The 26312-nt window shown below is 39.9% G+C and overlaps 1 protein-coding gene, 1 non-coding gene and 2 pseudogenes across 3 annotated transcripts in view; 3 read left to right on the forward strand and 1 right to left on the reverse strand.

Annotated features, from left to right (window-relative positions):
- Positions 1–26312, forward strand: part of ASIP (agouti signaling protein) — a 206873-nt gene that overhangs the window by 53118 nt on the left and 127443 nt on the right. The gene's annotated exons all lie outside the window — the stretch shown is intronic.
- LOC114007025 (uncharacterized) lies at positions 8873–8969 on the forward strand (annotated as a pseudogene).
- LOC102488616 (actin, cytoplasmic 1-like) lies at positions 11996–13381 on the forward strand (annotated as a pseudogene).
- On the reverse strand, positions 23557–23663 carry LOC114007041 (U6 spliceosomal RNA). The gene has a single exon (XR_003548699.1). It is a non-coding gene; the product is annotated as a U6 spliceosomal RNA (small nuclear RNA).

A 26312-nucleotide genomic window follows, 5' to 3' on the forward strand; every position in this document is an offset into this window, starting at 1 on the left:
GGAACCACATTCCTTCAGGATCACTAATTGGCTTTATTGTAAAGTTGAAGTAAGGCTGGGGGTGTTATTTCACCCTTGTGGGATACTGGGGTACCTTAATTACAGTAAAGCCCATGGCAAAGAGATTGAAAGCACAGACCAGTACAACGAAACAGTTGAAACCTTGAGCTCGCCGCTGCAGCCTTGCTTGCAGCTCTTCTCAGCCAAGCCTTGCTTAGACATGAGAGGCAGTTCCCCATGTTCTGCCTGTGTTAGCTGCATGGGCTCTGCCAGTGCATTATCTCATTTAACCTACACCAAAAAACCTACAAGGCTGGGTGCTATGGAACATTTGGCGGCATTCATATGTAGGAGGCTGGTTGGTAAGGATACTATATTAAGTGGGTCCTAAAAGGGAGAAATGGAAGAACAAAAAGAGAATAATATCTTGGAAACCAAGGCAGGATAGTATTGTGGGAAGGAGCAGTCAGTAGTGCCACTTGCTACACAGATGCCAGAGGAAATAAAGAGTGGAACAAGCCACTGGTTTGGTAATTCTGAGGTTGAGAATGACCTTATAGAAAGCATTTTCAAAAGAGTGGTAAGGGGGACCAGCAGTTGGCGTAATGACTATGTCCCTGGACTTTGCTGGACTCCCATGTAGTCAACCATGGTTCAAGTCCTGGACACGGTGGCTTAAACTCACGCCAGGTACACGTGTGTGCGTGCCCAAGGTCCCGAGAGGAGAATGAGGAGAAAGGAGTGTGGTGTGGCCATTCCCCCTGGGGGGTGATTTCTCACTTTCTCTCTCTCTCTCTCTCTCTCTTTCTCTCTGTCTTTCTGGTGAGCACACGCGTCCTATAGCAAAAATCTCTCCGAAAAAAAAAAAGAGAGAGAAAGTGATAAAGAAGGAGTGACAGACATATTACACAGGGTTGAGAAAAGGGATGTACAGAGGAGAGGAATTAGAGGGGAAAGTTGGACTCCGAAAGAAATAGAATGGAACTTGAGAGGGAATCGTGAGGAAAGGGAGAAAAACCAGAACAGTAGCTACAATTATTATTTGTCAATTAAAATAAAACTTAAGAAAGAAGAACAGTAGAAAAGACAAGACTGAAGAGCTTAGCCAAAATGTTCTATTTCCACAAAGAAGATAAGTATGGGAGAGGAAAGATAGGACAAAGAGGCATAACCAAGAGCTATACTGGAAGAGTGACTTCAGGCAGAGGAGGCACTATCTTTTAGTGAGGACATAAGAAAGGAGAAGAACAGAGTGTGGTGGAGTTTACTGCTAGAGGGCTGTTTCCCTTCTTAAAGTAAGAGACAAGGTCTCCTGCTACAAGTAAGGTGGGCAGAGGGTTTGAGGAGAATAGGAAAAATTGTGACACAGGACATAATTATTCATATTAAAAATTATGTACTCTGGGGACCAGCAGGTGGCATGGTGGTTAAGGCGCTGGACACTCCCATATGGCCGACCAGGGTTCAAGTCCTGAATCTGGTGGCTTGCTTTCTTACTTCCTCTCTCTCTCAGTCTTACCCTCTGTCTCTCTCTGGTCAAACTAAAATAATAATAATAATAATAATAATAATAATAATAATAAATGAATGAATGAATAAATAAAATAAAATAATTATTTTTAAAAATTATGTACTCTGATTACAGAGACTGTGTGTTGAAGCCTAAATCAGACCTGAAAAGTGGACGAAAATATGTCATAATAGCTTTTCCTTCCCTTTTAGTAAAAAAAAGATGTACCAGACTCTAAACAGATCAATTCCTTAGTTTTGAAGTATGGGGTTTTCTCTGTGGAGGGAAACTGGAGAGGGTGTTAAATAGAAGAGTAGAGGAGGAAGGCAAACTGTGAGGCATGTTTAAGAGCTGGTTATACATACTTTAGAAATGCAGTGAAGGTCATTGAAAAAGCCAGAAAATCTTGTTTGAACTTAAGGTTTTTTGATGTGTACAGTGGATCAGAAACATTAATGCGTCAACTGACAAATTTCTGGGAGTTCTAACTACCTCTAAAGCAGTAAGAGAGATCTATAGCTAACATATTCAATCATTCTTGGAGGGCAAGGAAGATATCTCCAGGGGGTGTTATTTTAAAATCAAAGCAGAATGTCCTACTGAATAACAAGTAACTATCTGTAATGAAGAACATCTCCATTTCAAAGTGTCACTTGAAATGAAACAGATATTCTATTAGTGTTTTTCTCAGAGTGGGGTCTGAAGAACAACTACATAATGCAGTTAGGGAGGGCACCAAGGATTGGAGGCAGGCAAGGATAGAGAGATTATCAACATTGCATTTCTTGGGTCCCACATCAGATTTACAAAATTAAAATCTCCAAATTGGATAAGTCTGAAATTGAAATATTGTACAGATAATCCAGGTGATTTTTTTTCTTGCTTCAGAGTACGTGTGCTTGACACACACACACCCTACCCAGCCTCAAGGGAGAGTAGTCATGCTTTAGTCACTATTTTTTCATCTCTTCTTCCTTTCAGGATTTTAGATATGCTTGCACATGCACCCGGTCTGTTTCTCAAGCTGCTAGGTCCGGGATTTGATTACATAACTGGCCATGTGGAATCTGGCAGCCTTAATCTTATCAGGCCATGAAACCAGCCCTCCATGATTTTTAAATTTTTCATTTAAAGACCAGCTGGTGGCATGGTAGTTGAGGCACCTGGATCTAACATGGTCAAGTGTGCAGTTTAAGTCCTGCATGTAGCAACTTGGAAAACATGCCAGGCACATGTGCATGTGTGCCCAGAGTCCTAAGAGGATGGAGAAATGGAAGAGAGGGGATCTTCATCTGAACATGCCCCATTGAAGGGTGCTTTCTCCTTCTCCTTCTCCCTCTCCCTCTCTTCCTGTTTTTCTGTCTCTGGTGAGCACACAGGCCCTCTGAAAACTAAAAAGAATTTTTTTCCCTTCATTTATGCTAAAGCAGGTGCACTCACATACACGAGAGAGAGACATAAGCACTCTTCACAAAGTCTAGTCATGCCTTGATCCCCTGCAGTCCTCCAGCTTGTCAGATCTTGGACACTTGTGCGCCTGGTTGGCATGTTTCAGGCTGACTGGACCAGGTATTCAAACTGTGTTTGCCGTGTGGGATTTAGCCTCTCTTGAGCAGTGCATTACTGCTACATCATGAAACTGCCCCCTTAAAACTTTTTATTACAGAAAATCTCAGCCCTATCCAAAAATAGAGAGTATAGTAGAATGAATCCCAATGAATCCCTCACTTAACTGAGGGTCAGGAGTTGGGTGAGAATTGGTAAAGCAACATATTGATGAGTTGTACACAAATGAAGTAGTTCTTCTTTTTTAATTTTTTTGAAAGAATTATTTATTTTATTTTATTTATTATTTTTAAAGAATTGTTTTATTTTTATTTATTTATTTATTTTGGGAGAGGTTTTTGCTATAGGGCATGTGCGCTCGCCAGACAGAGAGAGAGACAGAAAGCGAGAAATCATCCCCTGGGGGGGATGGCCATGCTGCAGTCCCTTCTCCTCTATTCTCCTCTTGGGATCTTGGGCACACATGCACACGCACCTGACATGAATTTTAAGCCACCAGGTCTGGGACTCGAGCCGCGGTCGTCTACATGGGAGTCCAGCAACATAGCCATTAAACCAACTGCTGGTCCCTTTTTTTTTTTTAATTATTTTATTTAACTTTATTTAACTTTATTTACTTATTTATTTATTTTAATTTGACCAGAGAAGGACAGAGTAAGAAAGAGAGTAAGGGAGAAAGCAAGCCACCAGGTCTGGGACTCAAGCCACAATCAGCCATGTGAGAGTCCAGCGCCCTTAACTACCACGCCACCTGCCAGCCCCTATTATTACTATTTTTTAATTTGACCGAAGAGAGAAAGAGAAAGTAAGAAAGCCAGGTCCAGGACTCGAACTGCAGTCGGCCATGTGGTAGTCCAATGCCCTAACCACCACAACATCTACCAACCCAAAGTAGTTTGTTTAAATGAGGCCACCTATACAATACTTAGTAGTCTACCTGTTTAACAACCACTGAGACTTAACAACAAGTTCTCCAAAACCTCAAATCCCCTTTCTCAGTCTATGTGAGTCTCCCCTTTCTCAGTCTTTGTCTTATTCCCTCAGTAGGTTAGTATTTACTACATGAGGCAGTCACAATCACACAAGACTACATATTTTGTTTATAAATTTGTACTTTATTGTGTACCCATAGTAATATTCAGAATAAATAGATGATTATGTCAGATTTATATTATCATGTTGTAGTATGTCTTGTCGCTTTCTGGCACTTTTCTAATATATGTTTTTTGTATGGATAGAATTGTAGTATTCTAGTGCAGTCTTGCATGATATCATTGAAAAATAACCTATGGCACTACAATACACCACTAGACATATGCTTTTTTTTTTTTTTTGAGAGGTTTTTGCTATAAGGTGCGTGTGCTCGCCAGAAAGACAGAGAGAAACAGAGAGACAGAAAACGAGAAATCGCCCCCCCAGGGTGGATGGCCTCACCACAATCCCTTCTCCTCCATTCTCCTCTCAGGATTTTGGGCACGCACACACACATGCCCGGCATGAGTTTAAGCCACCAGGTCCGGGACTCGAGTCCAGCGACATAGCCATTACTCCCACTACTGGCCCCAACATATGCTTTTAAATTCCTTGCTTATTGACCTAGCTTAAAGACCTAGTAATAGGAAGATAACTTGGGAGTACTTATATAAACTACTATTCTAACTTGCCTTATATAGGTGCTTCAAAAGTAAATTGCCATCTCCCAAACAGAAAATGCAGTTATAACTACACACACTTTTATTATGCAAATATATCCTATTACTCTTTTTTCCTATAAAGTACAAATTTAGCAAAAATTTGTGGGGAAGGTGAGCTGCTGAATAAGTCTGAATAGCAGGTCCGCATCGATCTGTTTTTTAGTTAATGGCCACAATTTGTTCCATAAATATTTTTGAGCATTTATTGTGACCAGATTATGGTGCAAGATCTAAGCTAGTGTTACAGAGAGACCAAAAAAACAGTGACTTAAATTAGATACATGTGTGTGGATATATATTTTTTTCCCTTATGCAACAATCTAGGGGCATCCAAGATATATGTGTATGGATATATATTTTTTCCCTTATGCAACAATCTAGGGGCATCAGGGTAGACATTCCATCAAGGAAAATGAATATTAAGGAATAGTTAGCAATCTCTTCTGGACCAGCTTTGTATCTTGCCTTGTAGTGAGCTCAGGGAGCAGATCTAGGTTTTGTGGATCCTGAAGCTGATATTTAGAGGCTCTCATTAAGTAAGAGAATATATTATAAATATAAACCTAAGTATAGGGACCTGAGCAAGTGAAGTAAGCTAAAGTTTAATTAACTTTACAGTAAATCCAAGTCTGAGTAGACCTCTGTTCTCTAGACAAAATTTGTCTAAAAGACAATTTGATACTTACATAAGGTGGTGTATTGTAGTATTATAATTGACTAAACGCTCTGACACAAGTTCAAAATATTTTGCTAGATAGATAGAAATGAAGGGTTGAGAAAAGAGAGGTATGTTTGTTGGAGTTATCCATGAGGGCTTCATAATGAAGCTATAGCCAGACCCTAAAGGATGGGTAGAACCTGCAGCACAGGATGTAAGGATGATATGGCTGTGATAGCTTTCATGCCATTGATTGCCAGGGTTGATTCAGTCAATCTGGTCGGTGTCCTCTTCCTCCCTCACTGTTCCATGTGTGACCCTCCATACTCAATTGAAAAAGACAGCATTCTCTTTTAGAGGAGGACCCTTCTTTTTTATTTTTTAAATTTTATTTATTTTTATTCATTTATTTTAATTTGACCAGAGAGGGATGGAATGAGAGAGAGAAAGAGAGAAAGGGAAAGTGAGAAAACAAGCTGCCAGGTCCAGGACTTGAACCACAGTCAGCCATGTGGGAATCCAGCACCTTTAACCACCACGCCACTTGCCAGCCCCAAGGAGGACCTTTCTTTATTGAAGGGTACAAGAACTTAGAAGGATAGAGTGAAGAGAAGAAATGATTTGTGGTAAGGGATCACATATGCAAAGTACTGACAGTGCAGCATTTGGAAAACGCTTGGATACTTGGCCTGGAACTAGACTTAATGTTGGGAAACAATGGAAGATCAGGCAGAAACAAATGATGAAACTCCTGCTGAGATGCCAGAATGAAGCATTTAGATTTGATCAGATAGACCGGGAAAAGAAAACTACATTATCAAGCAGTCCAAATATGGCCCACTTCCTGTGTTTGTAAGTAAAATATTACTGGAGCACAGCCATGCCCACTCTTTACTGGTATGCATGTGGTATATCTGTGGTTGCTTTTAGGCAAGCAGAGTTGACTAGCAGAGTTGCCCCAGAGACCTTTTGGCCAACAATGCCTTTACAGAAAGTCTGCTGAGCCCTGTGATAGACAATAAAGGGCTGATGAAAGTAGGGTTTTAGAGAAAGGCTATTAGCTTGGAACCAGCAGTTAGCATAATGGCTATGTCGCTGGACTCCCATGTAGTCGACTACAGTTCGAGTCCCGGACCTGGTGGCTTAAACTCACGCCGGGCGCGTGTGTGTGCGTGCCCAAGATCCCAAGAGGAGAATGGAGGAGAAGGGATTGTGGCATGGCCATCCCCCCGGGGGTGATTTCTCACTTTCTGTCTCTCTGTCTCTGTCTGTCTGGCAAGCGTACGTGCCCTATAGCAAAAACCTCTCCAAAAAAAAAAGAGAAATACTATTAGCTTAATCTAAGACTATAAACTAAGACTGATTCAAGACTTAATCTTTCAGAAGCTTTCACCCCTAAGTGATGAGAATCTCGGGTCAAAGAACAGGGAAATATAAAATTCTTTGGAAAGGAAGATTATTAAAGTTTTAGAGACCATTTTTAAAAATCTGATATATTTATAGCTTCTTAAATAAAGTTCCAAGGCAGGTTTAGGAAATTTTAATTGAAATATTTTCCTACTTTGCAGAGAATGTGCTTTAAGGGACTATTTAGGCTGAAATGAATCTCATTGTCTTGCGTTAGCAGTTCTTGAGTCATTATTTGTTTTTCTCTGGTGTCCTTTTGTTTCCAAATCTTTCACAAACCCATTGAGGCCAATTATACTCCTAAAAATTAAAATCAAACAGTTTGGGCCATGCAACTCTTTAATGCAGCTGTTTCTCTTTAATCATGGGCATTTTACATGATGCTATTTCCCCTCTTAACTAAAGCTCTTTCATTCTATGGTAAAGCACTTGTAAATAAACATTTCCAGCAAATTTTTGTAGAGTTCAAACTTTTCTAAGCAATATCACCCTAATTTTGATAGCCCCAGAACACCCTTGAGTTCAATAAAATATTTTTATATCATTTATTTCACTTATAACATGTAGCAGAAGAGAGGTAAAATGATTTTTTTAAGAATTATTTATTTAACTTTATTTATTCATTTATTATTTTAATTTGAACCAGAGAGAGACACAGAGACAGAAAGAAAGTGAGAAAGGAAACCACCAGGTCCAGGACTTAAACCATGGTCAGCCACATGGGAGTGTCCAGCGCCTTAACTACCATGCCACTTGCTGGTCCCCAAGAGAGGTAAAATTATTATACCCAATTAGTTTTACCTTGGAAAATAAAAAATGTAGTATTTAAGATGATAAAAATTTCCTTTTTAAAAATCAACTTTTTTTTTTTGTAATTTCTAGAGGGTTCAGGGACCAGCAGGTGGCATGGTAGTTAAGGTGCTGGGCACTCCCACATGACCATGGTTCGAATCCCGGACCTGGTGGCTTGCTTCCTCACTTTCCCTCTCTTTCTCTCTCTGGTCAAGTTTAAGATAATAATAATTGAATGAATAAATAAAATTAAATAAAATAATTCTTAAAAAATTTCTAGAGGGTTCATGTACTCACCAGAAACAGAGAAAGTGGGAGAAAGCAACATTCAGTGGGAGGTGGACACATCACAGTCCCTTCTCCACCAGTCATTTCTCCATCCTGTCAGATTTTGGGTACACAGATTTTGTGCCTGGTGTATTTTTCAAGCCTCATGGACTGGAATTCAAATTATAGTTGTCCATGTTGGATCTGGTGCTCTTAATCACTAGCTATCAGGGCCAGCCCTCACACTTTTTTCACTTACTGACATTTGTGTCCCAAATTCCACAGCTTCACAGTTAATTAACATTTCAAGCTGCCAGGTCCAGTACTTGAACTGTGGTTGGAAGTCCAGCACCTTAACCACCATGCCACCTGCTGGTGTCCACATAAACTCTTTACAAGAAGAGAATTTTCTTTCTCTGGTAGCAGAAGTCAGAGTGTTTCAAACTGTGAGGAAGTTCTAAAGTGAAGGAGATTCTGCCTCTGGCCTTGAAAGATTTTATTTCTACTAAATTGTGAGGCAGCTAGAGAAGAAGTAATACATGTGGCCTCTAGATGAGAAAAACCACCAGCTAATAGCCAGCAAGGAAATGAGAAATCCAGCCATGTAATCCCAAGGAACTGAATTCTACAAATAACCTTGAATGAGTTTTGAAGCAGATTCTCCCTACATATAAGAATGCCAGTATTAGGACTAGCAGATACCATAATGGTTACATCTCTGGACTCCCATATAATTGTCTGTGATTCAAGTCCTGGACTTGGCAGCTTAAAATTCACACCAGATATGTGTAAATGCATGCCCAAAATCCCGAGAGGAGAATGGAGGAGAAGGGATTGCAGTGCAGCCATCCCCCTGGGTGGTGGTTAGGGGTGATTTCTCCCTTTCTGTCTCCCTGTCTCTTTCTGTGTCTCTGGTGAACACATGCACCCTAAAAAAAAAAAACTGGTGAACACATGCCCCCCAAAAAAAAAAAAAAAGGAATGACAGATACCAAAATCAGAACAATACAGAGAAGATTAGCTATGGCCTCTGAGCAAGGATGACATGAAAATTCATGAAGTGTTCCATATTAAAAAAAAGAAAAATAGAAAGAATGCCAGTAGCCAACACCTTGATTTGAGCCTTGCAAGACTTAGCAGTAACCCTGCCATGGCATTACAGACTCCTGACCTATAGAACTGTGAGTTAAGAAGCTGCTAATCTTGTTTTTCGTTGTTGTTTGAGAGAGATTTTTGTTATAGGGCACGTGCACTTGCTGGAAAGACAGAAAGCAAGAAATCATCTTCTAGGGGATCAGCCATGCTGTAAACCCTTTTGCATTCTCCTCCATTCTCTTCTTGAGATTCTGGGCACACACACACAAGTGCCTGGTGTGAGTTTTAAGCTGCTGGGATTCGAACTGCGATTGATTATGTGGAAGTCCAGCGATGTAACCATTACACCATCCGCTGGCCCTGCTAATCTTGTTTTAATTCATTACACATCTATAGAAAACTAATACAGACATACTAAACACACCAATGGCAGATTGCACTAAAGTGTACATTGTTTACAAAAAGATGCACATATACTAGGAGTCTTCAAAATCTTATAGACAATGTATATTATGAAAAACTGTGCATGGATTTAAAAACATTTTTGCATGGGGCCGGCAAGTGGCATGGTGGTAAAAGGCGCTGGACACCCACATGGCTGACCATGGTTCAAGTCTCGGACCTGGTGGCTTGCTTTCTCACTTCCTCTCTCTCTCTCTGTGTCTCTCTAATCAAACTGGAAAATAATAATGATAATAATAATAAATAAAGTTAAATAAAATAATTCTTTTAAAAAATATTAAAAAAAAATTTTTGCACAAAAAAATCTTGTACTTAACTCCATTTCCCATGAGCTCTTCAAAGTGTCTTCAAGGTGGCTGGATCCCACGTGGCTGTCTTCACGGTTCAAGTCTTCGACCTGATGGCTTAAAAAACATGCTGGGTGTGTGTGTGTGTGTGTCCAAAATCCTAGGAGGAGAATGGAAAAGAAGGGATTGTATTGTGGCCCTCCCTCTGGAGTTGCAGGGGTTCTTTCTCTCTCTCTTCTTCCCTCTCTTTCTCTTTCTTCAGGAGTGCACACACCATATAGCAAACTAAAAAATAAAGGTGGAGTCTATTTATTAAAAAGACATAAAATTCTAAATATGTATGCATGTAAAGTTTCAAGATAGATGAAGCAAAACCTGGCAGATGTAAGGAAAAAGTAGACAAACACAGTTATACTTAGAGATCTCATACCTTTCTCTTAGCAATTGATAGAACAGCAATTCACAAAATCAGTAAAAAAAAAATCTTTAGTAATACAATGTAAACAAACTGGATCTAATTGCCATTTATTGAACTCTCCACTCAAAATTGAAAATATACATTCTTTTCAAGTATATCTAAAATATTTATTAATATAGACCATATGATTGATCTTCAAATAAATCTAATACTTTTTGTGCTTGTTTTTTTTTTTGGAGAGGTTTTTTTTGCTATAGGGCGCGTGCGCTCACCAGAAAGACAGAGAGAGACAGAGAAATAGAAAGCGAGAAATCACCCCCGAGGAGGGATGGCCACGCTGCAATCCCTTCTCTTCCATTCTCCTCTAGGGATATTGGGCACGCATGCACACGCACCTGGCGTGAGTTTAAGCCACCGGGTCTGGGACTCGAGCTACGGTTGACTACATGGGAGTCCCGTGACATAGCCATTACGCTAACTGCTGGTCCCTAAATCTAATACATTTTGAAAGAGAAATAATAGTCTCTTGTCTGTTATATACAAGATAATTACATTAGAAATCAGTAAGTTATCTGTAAGAATTTCCAAATATTTTGAAATTAAGCAAACATGTCCCTTATTTACCCATGGGTCAGAGAAAATTACAAAAGAAAATTTTAAACAAGTTTTTTTTTGTTTTTGAGAGTTTTTTGCTATAGGGCGCGTGCGCTCACCAGAAAGACAGAGAGACAGAGAGATAGAAAGTGAGAAATCACCCCCCCCAGGGGGGATGGCCACACCGCAATCCCTTCTCCTCCATTCTCCTCTCGGGATCTCGGGCACACACGCACACACGCCTGGCATGAGTTTAAGCCACCGGATCCAAGACTTGAACCACGGTTGTCTACATGGGAGTCCAGCAACATAGCCATTACGCTAACTGCTGGTCCTTAAAATATTTCAAGCAGGGACCAAAAGGTGGCATGGTGATTAAAGGCACTGGATTCCCATATGACCAACCACGGTTCAAGTCTCAGACCTGGTGGCTTGCTTTCTCACTTCCTCTCTCTCTCTCTGTCTCTCTCTGATCAAACTGGAAAATAATAATGATAATAATAATAAATAAAGTTAAAATAATTCTTTTTAAAAATTTTAAAAAATAAAAATGTTAAGAGAAATTTACTTAAAACTTAAATCCAGGAAAAAGGTTAGGATTCACTTCAAATAGTAGGTAGATGAACCTATCAACACTTCAAGAGAACTCAAAAATCCTTAAACATAGAAATCAAAACATCAAAGAAAATCAATAATGTTTTAGTTTAAAGTAAAAAGAAAATTCTATTTCATTAGTTCAGACTCACGTAATTAATCTTCTCTTCTATCAAATTTGCAGTGTCACTTTGTTCTGATCTTTCCATTTAAACTCTGGAAGTTAACATTTCAACTCCAGACTTGCCCTTACCATTAGACTGGCCATTCTCTTGGTTGGTTCTTGTAATCTTATTTCTGTGTATCTGACTTTAGTTTTTCTGGTATAGCATTCCCTTCAGCATTTCTTGGAGAGCTGGAGTTCAACTTCTTAACCACCATACCATGTACTGGCCCCTCTAAATGTCTGTATTAAAAAAAAAGAAGATTTCTGGACCAGCAGATGATGTAATGCTTACCTGGCTGGACTCCAACGTAGTTAATGATGGGTGAAGTCCCCGACAGGTGGTTTAAAACTCTTGCTGGGGGTGGATCTGTGGGTGCCCAAATTCCCAAGAGGAGAATGGGGGAGAAGGGTTTGTGGCATGGCATCTCCCTGGGGGATGATTTCTCACTTTCTGTTTCTCTGCCTCTCTCTGTCCCTTCAGAGTGCATGCACTCTATACCAAAGAATCTCTCTTAAAAAAAAAAGAGTCACTCGCAGCCTCCGGCCCGATGTCCTATACCGCTCCACAGCCCCACTCCTCTGAGGTGGCTGCCTCCACAGATCACCAAGGAAAAAGAAGTGATCATGCTCATCATCGACAATGGCTCCAGCATGTGCAAAGCAGGTCTTCTGTAGAACTGTGTTCCCCTCCATTCTCTGGTGCCCCAGGCTTCAGGGCATGATGATGGGCATGGGATAGAAGGACTTAAACGTGGGTGAGTCCCAGAGCAAGCGTGGCATCCTAACCCTGAAGTATTCCAACAAGCATGGCATCATCACCACCGGGATGACATGGAGAAGATCTGGCATGGCACCATCTACAACGAGCTGTGGGTGGCCCTTGTGCTGCTGACAGAGGGCCCCCCTGAGCCCCAAAGCCAATGGAAAGTAGATGACCCAGCTCATGTTTGAGACCTTCAACACCCCAGTCAGGTACATGGCCATCCAGATGGGGCTGTCCCTATTTGACTCTGATCCCACCACCGGTATTGTCATGGACTCAGACAACAGGGTCACCCACATGGTGCCTATCTATGAGGGCTAAGCCCTCCTGCATGCCATCCTGTGTCTGGACCTGGCTGACCTGGACCTGAGGGACTACCTCATGAAGATCCTTACTGAGCATAGCTACAGCTTCATCACCATGGCAGAACGAGAAATTCTGTACAACATCGAGAAGAAGTTGTGCTACATTGCCCTGGACTTTGAGTAGGAAACAGCAGCGGTCGCATCCTCCTCCTCCCTGGAAAAGAGCTTCTAGCTGACTGATGGCCAGGTCATCACCATCTGCAACAAACACTTCCAGTGTCTATAGGCGCTGTTCCAGTGGTCCTTCTTGGGCATGGAGTCCTGCGGCAGCCAGGAGACCACCTTCAATTTCATCATGAAGTGTGATGTGGACATGTCCAAGGACCTATATGCCAACGCAGTGCTGTCCACAACACTGCCACGTATCCAGGCATCGCCAACCAGATGCAGAAGGAGATCACAGCTCTGGCACCCAGCACCATAAAGATAAAGATCATTGCCCCACACCTCCACCCTAGAGCAAGCACTCGCTGTGAATTAGTGGCTCTATCCTGGCCTTGTTGTCCACCTTCCAGCAGATATGGATCAACAAGCAGGAGTAGATGAGCTGGGCTCCTCTATCGTCCACCGTAATTGCTTCTAGGCCGACTGTAAGCAGATGCATAGCATTTGCTGCATGAGTGAATTCAGAGTGTAAATTTGCCTGGGCAAACATGTACGCTTTGTGCTAGCCTCACGAAAAGAAATTTGTCCTTGAAGCTTGTATCTGATATCAGCACTGGATCATAGAGCTTGTTGGTAATCTTTCTTTTCTTTTCTTTTCTTTTTTTTTTTTTTTTTTTTTTTTGGAGAGGTTTTTGCTACAGGGCATGTGCGCTTGCCAGAGAGCAGAAAGCGAGAAATCACCCCCCGGGGGGATGGCCACACCACAATCCCTTCTGCTCCATTCTCCTCTCGGGATCTTGGGCATGCACGCACACGCACCCAGCATGAGTTTAAGCCACCAGGTCCAAGACTCAAACAGTGATTGACTACATGAGAGTTCAGCGACATAGCCATTACGCTAACTGCTGGTCCCAGCTGATCTTGACCTTGTAGTCAAGTTAGTTGTTCCATGGTGTATGTTCGATACCCTGTACATATCTTTGATTTAAAAGCTTAGTACATGTGACTTGGGCACCTGGTGGCTGAGGTGAGGACATAATTGGGGCCAGAAGCCTAGGCATGGGGGTGCATGCCCACCAGCCTCTCGATCTGTGCAGGGTATTAATTTCTTGAGCTGCCTATTCCAGGATTCCTCTAGAGGCAGGTGGGAGTTCTGAACCAGTTGTCATTTCTGTCTTGCTGGTCTTAACCTGGTTGGAGAGTCCAAACTTTAGGACCCAGTTCCTTTTTTATACCATGTTTCCCTGCCAGAACACCTGGGCTATTATTTGCCTTGAGTTGGAAACAGTTTGCATTTATACCTATAAATTCATCTTTTTAATTTATGCAAAGTTTTTGTACACAATTCTCAATTCTTTAAGAGATGATGAATTTTGTTTTCTACTGTTATGTGAGACTATTAGGCCCCAGTAATAGGTTGTTATGTAAGGAAAATAAAGTACAGCAGTGGAGGAAAAAAAAAGAAAAAGAAGGATTTAAAATCTAGTGATAGGGATCAGCAGTTGGCATATTGGCTATGTCACTGGACTCCCATGTAGTCAACCACGGTTCAAGTCCTGGACCTGGTGGCTTAAACTCATGCCAGGCGCATATGTGTGCCTGCCCAAGATCCCGAGAGGAGAATGGAGGAGAAGGGATTGCAGTGTGACCATCCCTCCCTATGGGGTGATTTCTTGTTTTCTGTCTCTCTATCTCTGCCTTTCTGGCAAGCATATGTGCCCTATAGCAAAAAATTCTCCCTCCACCAAAAAAAAAAAGAAAGAAAAGAAAAAAATCTAGTGATCTAAATATTCACAGTAATATGCTTGGAAGGGCTGGTAGGTGGCTTGGTGGTTGAGGGCACTGGATTCCCACATGGCCAACTGTGGTTCAAGTACCAGACTTGGTGGCTTGCTTTCTTACTTTTCCTTTCTCTCTCATTCTGTCCCTCTCTGGTCTAATTAATTAATTAATTAAATTTAATAATTATTTAAAAAAAATAAAGATGCTGGAGAAAAAGGCAAATTAAACCCAGAGTTAGCAAAAGAAAGAACATTATAAGCGTAAGCATGGAAATAAATTAAATAGAATATGGGGAAAAATCAAGAAAAATAAATGAAATAAGATATTGGTTCTTTGAAATAGTTACTAAATTGATTACCTTCAGCTAGACTGATTTTTTTTTTTGAGAGTTTTTTTTGCTATAGGGCACGTGTGCTTGCCAGAGAGACAGAGAGAGACAGAGAGAGACAGAAAGCGAGAAATCATCCCCCAAGGGGGATGGCCATGCTGCAGTCCCTTCTCCTCTATTCTCCTCTCAGGATCTTGGGCATGCATGCACATGCGCCTGGCCTGAGCTTAAGCCACCGGGTCCAAGACTCGAACCGCAGTCGATTACGTGGGAGTTCATTGACATAGCCATTACGCTAACTGCTGGTCCCCAACTAGATTGATTTTTTAAAAATCTTAAATTACAAATATTAGGACTGAGAGGATATTACTATCAATACATACTCCACTGAAAAATAAAATAGTCAAAAGTGAAAATTCACTGTTAGGTTCTACAGTAGAATAGAGGTTAAAAAAAAAGTGAGGTTCAAGTGAACTTGAAGATAGAGCAATAGAAATTAGTGAATCTGAACAGCAAAGATTTTTTTTCTTCTTCTTTTTTTTTAATGAGCAAAGCCTCAGATAACAATACAAAAAGGTCTAACATTTAAGTCATTGACATTTCAGAGAGGAGAAAGAGTGCAGTACTAAAATTATGGTTGAAGAAATAATAGTTGAGAACTTCCCCAAATTAATGAAAGACATAAGTCTACAAGTTCAAAAAGCTCAACAAACCCCCCCAAAAATAAAGAATAAGAAATAATAATATGACACTTCATAATCAGACTACTGAAAACTAACAACAAAGAAAAAATACTTAAACTAGATAGGGTAAAAATGACATAGTACTTATAGGAAAACAAGTATTTGAATGATTGTGGATTTCTCATCAGAAATTGTGTAGGACATAAAGAAGTGAAAGGGCATTCTAAACATGCTAAATAAATGTTAACTCAGATTTTATATCCAGTGAAATTATCTTTGAGAAATGAAGGAGAAATAAAGATATTCTCAGATGAAGGAAACTAAGAGACTATATTGCCAGTAGATCTACTGCAAAAGAATTACTGAAAAGAGACAAAAAAAAAATGATACCAGAAACATCACAATGAAACAAACATTAGAAATGGAGGAGGAACAACAGAAATCGTATATATCTGAGTAAATACAATCTACTATTATTCTCAGAGTGCTTTAAGATGTTCAATGGTTAAAAACAAAAATTACAATATCATCTAATTGGGTTTTCTATCTGTGCAGATGTAATATATTAGACAACTACATCATTATGGGAGAAGGTAAAGGGAATAATACAAGCAGTGGAAGCGTTTCTGCATTCTACTTGAATTGGTCAAACATTGACTAAAAGTAGACTGTGGGACAGCCCATGGGTGGTGGTTAAGGATCTCACCTGGTGACTGTGTGTTTTGAGTCTTGGACCCAGGAGCTTGAAAAACTTACTGGCATGTGTGCATGTATGCCCAAAATCTGAGAGGAGAATGGAGGAGAAGAGACTGCTGTGTGGTCATCACCCTTTGCAAGTGCACAGGAAAAAGGAAACAGAAATATAAAAAAAGAAGAAAAAAAATAAAATAATAGCCCTACATTCAAACATATTAATTATTACATTAAATGTAGATGGTCTGAACCGACCTATTAAAAAACAAACTATCTGAGTCTGCAATGGTGATGGTGTGGTGGTTAAGGGCACTGGACTTCCACATGGCTGACCATGGTTCAAGTTCCAGATCTGACGGCTTCTCTCTCTCTCTCTCTCTCTCTCTCTCTCTGTCCCTCTCTGGTCAAATTAAATAAATATAAATAAATAAAATAATTATTAAAAAAATTGCCAGCATGGATTTTTTTTTTTTAATGAACCAACTATATACTGTCTATTAAAAAAAGCTAATTTTAGTGGCCAACTGGTGGCATGGTGATTGAGGCAACTGGATCCCACATAGCTAATGATGCAGTTTGAGTCCTAGACCCAGTGGCCTGTAAAGCATGCCAAGTATGTGTGCATGCATGCCCCAAATCCCAAGAAGAGGTAGAATGGAGGTGAAGGGATTGTAGTGTGACCATATCCCTGAAGGGTGTGTTCTCTCTCTCTCCCCTTTGAGTGCACACACCCTCTGGTAAACTAATAGGAAAAAAAAAACTGATTTCAAATATAATGATACAGCTCGATTAAAAGTAAAAGGGTGGAGATACCAGCAGATATCATAATGGCTATGTCGCTGGACTCCCATGTAGTCAACCGTGGTTCGAATCCCGGACCAGGTGACTTAAACTCAAGCCAGGCCTGTGTGTCTGCGTGTGCAAGATCCAGAGAGGAGAATGGAGGAGAAGGGACTGTAGCTTGGCCATTCCCCATGCGGGGTGATTTCTTGCTTTCTGTCTGTCTGTCTCTCTCTGTCTTTCTGGTGAGCACACATGCCCTATAGCAAAAATTTCTTCAAAGGAAAAAAAAAAGTAAAAGGCTGGGAAAAAATATAACAGAGAAACACTAATCAAAAGAAAGTTGAGTGGCCTGGCTGTGGTGACACAGATGGTAGCATGACAAACTGCAATGCTGGAAGCCATAAAGGCCACTGTTCAAAATTGGGCCCAGTCAGCCTAAAACACATTGGACATGCATATGAGTGCCCTGGATCCAACGATTTAAAGGTTTAGAGAAAATCATGTAAAGTATGTTTTCTGACAATAATGGAAATTAGTCTAGAAATTAAAATAAGAGCGATTACAGGGAAATATACAAACATTTAGATATTAAACAACATACTTCTAATAATCAACATACTTCTAATAAATTTATCACAGAGTAAATCTCAAGTAAAATTATAAAATATTTTGAAAGGAACAAAAATGATAATACAATAAATCAAAAATATTAGAATATTTTTCTAACAACAGTTAGTGTAATGGCTATGTCGCTGAACTCTCACGAAGTCGACTGTGGTTTGAGTCCCAGACCCGGTGTCTTAAACTCACGCTGGGCACATGTGCGTGTGTGCCCAAGATCCCGAGAGGAGAATGGAGAAGGGATTGTGACATGGCCATCCCCTCTTGGGGGTGATTTCTCACTTTCTGTCTCTCTGTCTCTCTCTGTCTTTCTGGTGACTGCACGTGCCCTATAGCAAAAACCTCTCCCCCCCAAAAAAAATTAGAATATAGACAAAGCAGTGTTTAAAGGGAAATTTATAGCATCAAATGCTTTTATTATAAAAGAAGTCTCAAATCAAATAATTTTGCATATTAAGAAATTAGAATGAAAAAAGCAAACTAAATCTCAGACAGAGAGAAAGAATTAAATAATAATAAGAGCAGGAACTATTGAAATTGAAAACAAAGGGATGTGGGGAGAAAGAACACTGAAAGCTAGTTCTTTGAAAAGAAATAAAATTAATAGACTTCTTCCAAATCTGACAAAAAAAGAGAGTGAAGATACAAAGAATCTATAGAGATAGACCCCCCCAGGCATTTAAGAGATAATAAGGGACAACTGTGAACAACTTTTTGCATATAAATACAACTTAGATGAAATAGACAAATTCCTTAAAAACCACAAACTACCAAAACTCACTCTACCTGAACTATAAGTAGATAGCCTTAATAGTTCTATAACTATTAAAGGAATTGAATTCATGGTTTTAGATCATATTAGAAAAGGTATTGCCAGTCCCTGTTGGTTTCACAGTTCACATATTGTATTAGTTCATTTTTAAATGATATCTCCAGAAAAACAAAATTTTAGTAGTACAAAGTCATAGTGATGGAGACAAAATGAGTGGTTGCCAGGGGTTAGTTAGGGATGGGTGGGAAGAGGAAGTACAATTGCAAAGTGAAAGAAAAGAGACTGTGGGTTTTTTTGGTAGATTTAAAAAATATATTTATTTAATTTTATTTATTATTATTTTTAAGTTTGCTCTGGGGCACATTCACTCACCAGCAAGAGAGAGAAAAAAAATGAGAAAGCAAGCTGCCAGGTCCAGGACTTGAATCACGCTTGGCCATATGGAGTCCAGTGCCTTAACTACTACCTGCTGGCCCCAAGACTTTTTTTTAAGTTCATTTATTTAGTTATTTTATGATAGAGAAAGACAGAGACAGAGAGACGGGCACTCCTCCCCCCCCAAAGTGTTTACACTGTGACCCCCAGTCTCAACCAGCCTGTATTATGATCATGCATGTATGTGCCTGGCATGCTTAGTAAGGTTCTGAAACACAAACTCAAGACCTCTCCCATGTGAGTCCAAGTTACATTCCATCACCACTACACCACCACTTGGTTGAGATAGTGTTTTCGGAATGAGGAAACTGTCCCGTATCCTATTTGTAACAGTGGTTATATGAATCTGTACATGTATTTAAATGAATGGTACACAAAATTAATTTTACTGTCTGTGCACTTAAAAAAATTACTTTGTAAACTATTTCCTTGGGGAAATAGTTTATTTCAGAGCATAGGGTATAGGAGGTACAAAATAAGATTAAAACATTTCATTATGCTCTAAAGTTAAGAATGACTGAAAATAATGATAAGCACATAAAGGACAAAGGAGCCAGCTTAAAAGAACTCTTACTGACCATATCTGGGACAATTTTAGCACCAAAATAATTAAGGACAATAATAATTAGTAATAATTAAAAACCAAAAATCTCAGCTGGCAACACTGGTGCAGTGATACTACAATGCTTCTTGATCCTGAAACCATATAGGTAAGTCCCAGGTTCACACTTCAGGGGCTTCCTATGCACACCATACACACCAGGCACTTGAATATATACCCATGATATTGGCTGACTGTAGCTACAGATAAGATCATAGCATGAAGACTCTTTTAAAGGTACCCTCCCACAAAGAAGTAAATAAATAAACTTAAAAAAAATTAAAAACTAGAAATATAGAATTTTAACTCATAATAAATAAATAAATAAATAAATAAGGAGAGAAGACTTTTGCATATTGTAGAATGCCTAATGCTTAGTGGTAAATATGGAAGGGATGTTGAGGTTGTAAAATCATGTTATAGGGGCCAGCAGGTGTGGTCATTAAAGTGCTGGACTCCCACAGAGCTGACCACAGTTAGAGTCCTGAACCTGGGCCTGGCAGCTTGATTTCTTACTTTCCCTTCTCTGTCTCTCTCTGGTCAAATTAAAAACATATATAAAACAATGGTAATTAATAAAATAATTCTTTAAAAAATCATTTTGTAGACATCCTAATGAATATCAATGAATGCTAAACCTAAGGGCAGATTTTGATGAGGTTCAGGATATTTGCATGATCTTAGATGTATCTCCATTGATGTTTTGTTACCAAGGAAAAGCTAGTAACTCCATAGCAGAGGAATCAGACAACTTAACCAGATGATCACAATTAACATTGCATAAAGGGCAAATGGATATTGTGTGCCTCTAGATATTAAACCTTGAAGAGAGCACACAGAATTTATGTAATAGTCTAGTTATAAATGTACAACATGAATCTAATTATGAGAAAGCATCAGACAAACCCAAATGAGCAATGTTCTGTTTTATTAATGTCAACATCATAAAAGACAAAGAAAGCCTGTAGGAATGTTCCAGATTAAAGAGTATTAAATAGACATGATAACTAAATGCAATGCCTGGTCATAGAAGGAGAGATGCCATAATGGACATTATTGGGTCAGTTAATAAAACTGGAGTATGGATGGTAGACTAATTATTATAATAATGTATAAAATTTGAGAAAGTTTATCAATATTCTGTGATTAGGTAATAGGATATACTTAGTCTTAGGAAATACACCCTATTTAGGGATAAAAAGTCATAAGGTTGGGACCAGCAGTTGGTGTAATGGCTATGTTGTTGGACTCCCGTGTAGTTGACCATGGTTCAAGTTCTGGACCCGGTGGCTTAAAACTCACGCCGGGCAGGTGTGTGTGCGTGCCCAAGATCCCGAGAGGAGAATGGAGGAGAAGGGATGTGGCATGGCCATCCCCCCTGCAGGGTGATTTCTCGCTTTCTGTCTCTCTGTCTCTCTCTCTCTGTCTTTCTAGTGAGCACATGTGCCCTATAGCAAAAACCTCTCCCCTTCCCCCCAAAAAAGCCATAAGGTTTACAATTTATTCTCAAATCATTTAGAGAAAGAAAAGCTTTGTGTATGTGTGTCTGTCTATTTTTTTTTTTTTGGAGAGGTTTTTCGCTATAGGGAGTGTGTGCTCGCCAGACAGACAGAGAGAGACATAGAGACAGAAAGCGAGAATTCACCCCCCAGGGGGGATGGTCACGCGGCAATCCCTTCTCCTCCATTCTCCTCTCGGGATCTTGGGCACGCACACACACCTGCCCGGCGTGAGTTTTAAGCCACCGGGTCCGGGACGCGAACCGTGGTCTACATGGGAGTCCAGCGACATAGCCATTATGCTAACTGCTGGTTCCTGTGTCTGTCTCTATAATAGAGAAAGACAGTGAAAATGATAAAGCACATAGGATAAAATGCTAATAATAGATGAATCTAGGTAAAGGAAATATAAGTGATTTTTGTAGTTATCATTATATTTATTTATTTATTATTTTAAATTTGACCAGAGAGAAATAGAGTGAGAGAGAGAGAGAGGAGAGAGATGGAAAGTGAGAAAACAAGCCGCTAGTTCTGGGACATGAACTACAGTCAGCCATGTGAGAGTCCAGCGCCCTTAACCACCACTCACTTGCTGTCCCCTATAGTTAATTATTTTTAAAATTTTTCCATAATTTAAAAATTATCGCCTGGGGCCAGCAGTTGGCGTGGTGGTTAAAGGCACTGGATTCCCACATGGGTGACTATGGTTCAAGTCCTGAACCTGGTGGCTCGCTTTCTCACATTCTCTCTCTCTCTCTCTCTGGTCAAATTAAAATGAAAACGTGTATAAATAAAGTTAAATTAAATAATTCTTAAAAAAAATTATCGCCAACTAAAAATGTTTTCTTTAATTCTGGTCTTCAAAATACACTGAGAATGAATAGACAAACCTTAATCTAAGAGAGAATACTCACAATACACATATCTGACAAAGGACTTGTGTACAAACAACTCCTGCACAATAATAAAAAGACTACAATCCCAATTTTAAAATGAAACAAAACCTGAACAGATGATTCACAAAAGAAGATATACAGGGGCTGGCAGGTAGCATGGTGGTTAAGGGCACTGGACTCTCACATAGCTGACTTCAGTTCTAGTCCTGGACCTGGCAGCTTGCTTTCCCACTTTCTCTCTCTCTCCTCTCTCACTCTGTCTCTCTCTGGTCAAATTAAAATAAGTAAATAACATTAAAGAAAATAATTCTTAAGAAAAAAAAGAAGATATATACATGGCCAGTAAACATATGAAAAAATCCTAAACATTATTATGTATGAACAAAGTGCAAATTAAACCACAATGAGATACCATTCAACATCCACTAGAATTACTAAAAATTAACGCAAAACATAAATACCAAATGTGGATGAACACACAGAACTCTCATATGTTGCTAGTGGGAATGTAAAAATAGTTTGATCCCTTTGGAAACCAGTTTGGCAGTTCAGTTGTCAGAACTCATCACACTATACACTTATTAGAGATTTTCAGAAAAGGCATAGAAAATGTGTATTATGAAAAAACATGGATTTCAAAAAATTTTGGCACCAAATAATCTCATACGTTATTTCTATTTTCCATGAACTCCCTCTCCCCTCAACCAAGGGAACTCACCAGAGAGAGACAGAAAAAGAGTAAGAAATCACCCCCAGGGGAATGTCCACATTGCAATCCCTTCTCCTCTGTTCTCCTCTAGGGGTTTTAGGCATAAACACAAACATGCCCAGCATGATTTCCAAGCTGCCAGGTCCAGGACTAGAACTGCAGAGTCAGCCATGTGGGATCCACCTGCCTTAACCATGGTACCACTAGTTGGCTCTCCATGAACTCTTTGAAGTCTCCTCATACTATCTGTATATTTCTTTTTTTTCAAACCACTAGGGCTGAGATTTGAACCATGATTGGCCAGGTGGGATCCAGCTCCTTTAACCACTAAACTGGATAGGCCATCCCCCTATCAGATATTGCATGCAAATTATATCTCCATTTAAAAAGAAAGAGAAAATGAGATTATATTACTACTTTGTTCAAAACTTGCTTCCTGTTGTTAAGATCCACATTCTTTTTTTTCCCTTAAGAATTATTTTAATTTTTTAAAAAGAATTATTTTATTTCACTTTATTTATTATTATTATTATTATTATTTTCCAGTTTGATCAGAGAGAGACAGAGAAAGAGAGTGAGGGAAAGTGCGAAAGCAAGCCACCAGGTCCAGGACCCGAACTGTAATTGGCCATGTGGGAGTCCAGTGCCCTTAACTATCATGCCACCTGCAGGCCCCAAGAATTATTTTAATTTTTATTTATTAATTGTTATTATTAATATGCTATAGGACATGTGCACTCACCAGAGAGAGACAGAAAGAGAAAGTGAGAAAGCAAGTAACTAGGACTGGTACTAGTACTGCAGTTGGCCATGTGGAAGTCTAAAGTCTTTAACCACCATGTCACCTGCTGGCCCTCAACCTTGTCTTTTTTTTTTTTTTTTCCTGCTATTAAACATACTTTAATTGCTTTTTTAAAAATATGAAATGAAATGAAGCTATATCTTTGAATCAGAAACAGTGAGCTAAAAGAGATAATAAATTGTTTTCCTGAATTCCCAATAATGGAACTGAAAAATATGGAACACTTCACAAATTTGCATGTCATCCTTACACAGGGGCCATGCTAATCTTCTCTGTATTGTTCCAATTTTAGTATGTGTGCTGCCAAAGTGAGCACTCTCCAACCTTGTCTTAAACCCTCTTCTCTTTGTTCATTATGCTATAGCCACACTAGTCTTTAAACATTCTGTCTTTTCCTCCCTCAGACCGCGTTACTTGCTGTTTCTCTGTTTAGAACATTTTCCCAAGCTCTTTGTAGAATAGTCTCATTCTTCAAGTCTCATCTTTTTTTTTTTTTTTTTGAGAGATTTTCGCTATAGGGTGCGTGGGCTCGCCAGAAAGACAGAGAGAGGAGAAATAGGGATAGAAAGCGAGAAATCACCCCTCAGGGGGGATGGTCACGCAGCAATCCCTTCTCCTCCATTCTCCTCTCAGGATCTTGGGCACGCATGCACATGCGCCCGTCGTGAGTTTTAAGCCACCGGGTCCGGGACGCGAACCAGCGACATAGCCATTACGATAACTGCTGGTTCCCAAGTCTCATCTTTAATATAATCTCCACAGAGAGCTCTTTCCTAACTACTCTGTCTAAAGTAAGCCCCTTCTGTCTAATAAGCCCTTTACTCTTTTTTTAAATTATTTTATTTTATTTATTCATTCGTTTATTTTAATTTGACCAGGGAGAGAGACACAAAGAGAGGGAAAGTGAGAAAGCAAGCCACCAGGTCCAGGACTCGAACCACGGTTGGCCGTGTAGGAATGTCCAGCGCCTTAACCTTCACACCACCTGCTGATCCCGCCCCTTACTCTTTGTCGTTATTCTTTCTTGTTGTTGTTTTTAGTATTCTTAATTGTTACAATTTTGTTTTTCTTTTGTTCATTTTTTATTCTTTATTTTTATCATTTTTATTGTTCAGTACTGTATTCTTGTTTTTATAGGGCCTGGCATATAGCAGATACTTAGTAAATATTTATCGAATGAATGAATAAACTGTCCTCTGAAGACAGAAGAAAGGAGAAGATAATTCTTCAGTAAAGACAGAAAACATAATTGAGAAACATATGCCTTCCATTCAATTTACCTGAAAGAGTATACCAGAATTTCTTAGAATACATACACTGGCCAGTCAGCTGGTGGAGTGGTGATTAAGGCAACTGGATCCCACTTGGCCAATGGTGCAGTTCAAGTCCCAGACCCAGTGGCTTGAGATACATGCTGGGCACATGTGATTATGTGCCTAAAATCCTGAGGAGAATGGAGGAGAAGGGATCGTGTTGTGGTCATTCCCCATAGGGTATGGTTATGTTTTCTCTCTTGCCCTTTCTGTCTCTCTGTCTCTCTCTTGCAAGTACACACACCTCTAGCAATTTTTTTAAAAAGAAAAAACAAGGCCAGCAGATGGCATAGTGGTTATGTTTTTGGACTCCATGGCAGACCATAGTTTGGGTCCTGGACCTGGTAACTTAAAAATCATGCTGGGGAGCCTGCAGGTGGCACAGTGGTTAAGGATGCTTGACTCCCACATGGCTCGCTGTGGTTTGAGTCCCAGACCTGGAGGCTTGCTTTCTCTCTTTCTCATTTCTCTGTGTGTCTCTCTCTCTGGAAATATTAAAATAATAATAATAATATTAAATACAATAATTCTCTGGGGGAAAAAATCATGCCAGTTGTGTGTGTGTGCATGCCCAAGATCCTGGGAGGAGAATGGAGAAGAAATTGTGATGTGGCCATCTTCTTTGGGAAGTGGTTTCTCTCTTTCTCATTGTCTCTGTCTCTTTCTCTCTCTCCCTCTGTCAACCACACACACCCTAAGGCAAACCATCCCAAAAAAGAAAAGAATACATATACTAGCCCCCCCCAAAAAAACATTAAGGAAAAAAAGTGGTTTAAATTAATCTTGTAGAAATGAAATTTAGAGAAAATTTAGAGGAATTTGAAATATAGGGCTGGCAGGTGACACGGTGGTTAAGGGCACTGGACGCTCACAATGCTAACCATGGTTCAAGTCCTGGACCTGGTGGCTTGCTTGCTTACTTTCTGTCTCTCTCGCTTTCTCTCACTCTGCCATCTCTGGTCAAATTAAAATAAATAAAATAAAATAATTCATAAAAAAGAAATATAAAGATATAATAAAGTAGATGTTTATGATACGCTCAAACTTGTGAAAGTGAATGCCAAAGTGAATATCGAAATGTTCCTTTGCTCCAGACACAATCATGGAGGGACCAAGAAGTTGTTTGGAATTTTTTTTCCCCTCAGACTTAATTCACTTTATTCTCACTGTATGAAAACTCTATGTTGTGGCCACAGCTAGAGCCTGGGTCCTCTGCACAGAGACTCTGATGTGGGTCTTGACGAGATAGTCAGTGAATTTCTGATAGGGAGACTTGGTGAACATGGTCTCTTTCCAGAGGTCAGGGGTCAGATAGCTGTAGGTCTTGGAGATGGCATCAAAGGTGGCCTTGGTGAAGTTGCCCAGGGTGGCAGTGCAGCCCTGGACTGAGGTGTAGCAGTCATTGATGCCAGCCATCATCAGCAGCTTCTTGGGCACAGGAGTGGAGACAATGCCAGTGCCTCTGGGGGCAGGAATGAGGCACACCAGCACAGAGCCACAGTGTCCAGTCACCTTGCAAGGGACAGTGTGGGGCTTGCTGATCTTGTTCCCCCAGTAGCCTCTCTGTACTGGGACAATGGAGAGTTTGGCCAGGATGATGGCAGTGGCCATTTCCTTGTAGCACTTCACACCCAAACCAACATGGTCATTGT

Source organism: Tupaia chinensis, unplaced genomic scaffold (genome assembly GCF_000334495.1).
Source record: "Tupaia chinensis unplaced genomic scaffold, TupChi_1.0 Scaffold000115_1, whole genome shotgun sequence".
In the NCBI taxonomy this organism is placed as follows: Eukaryota; Metazoa; Chordata; class Mammalia; order Scandentia; family Tupaiidae; genus Tupaia; species Tupaia belangeri.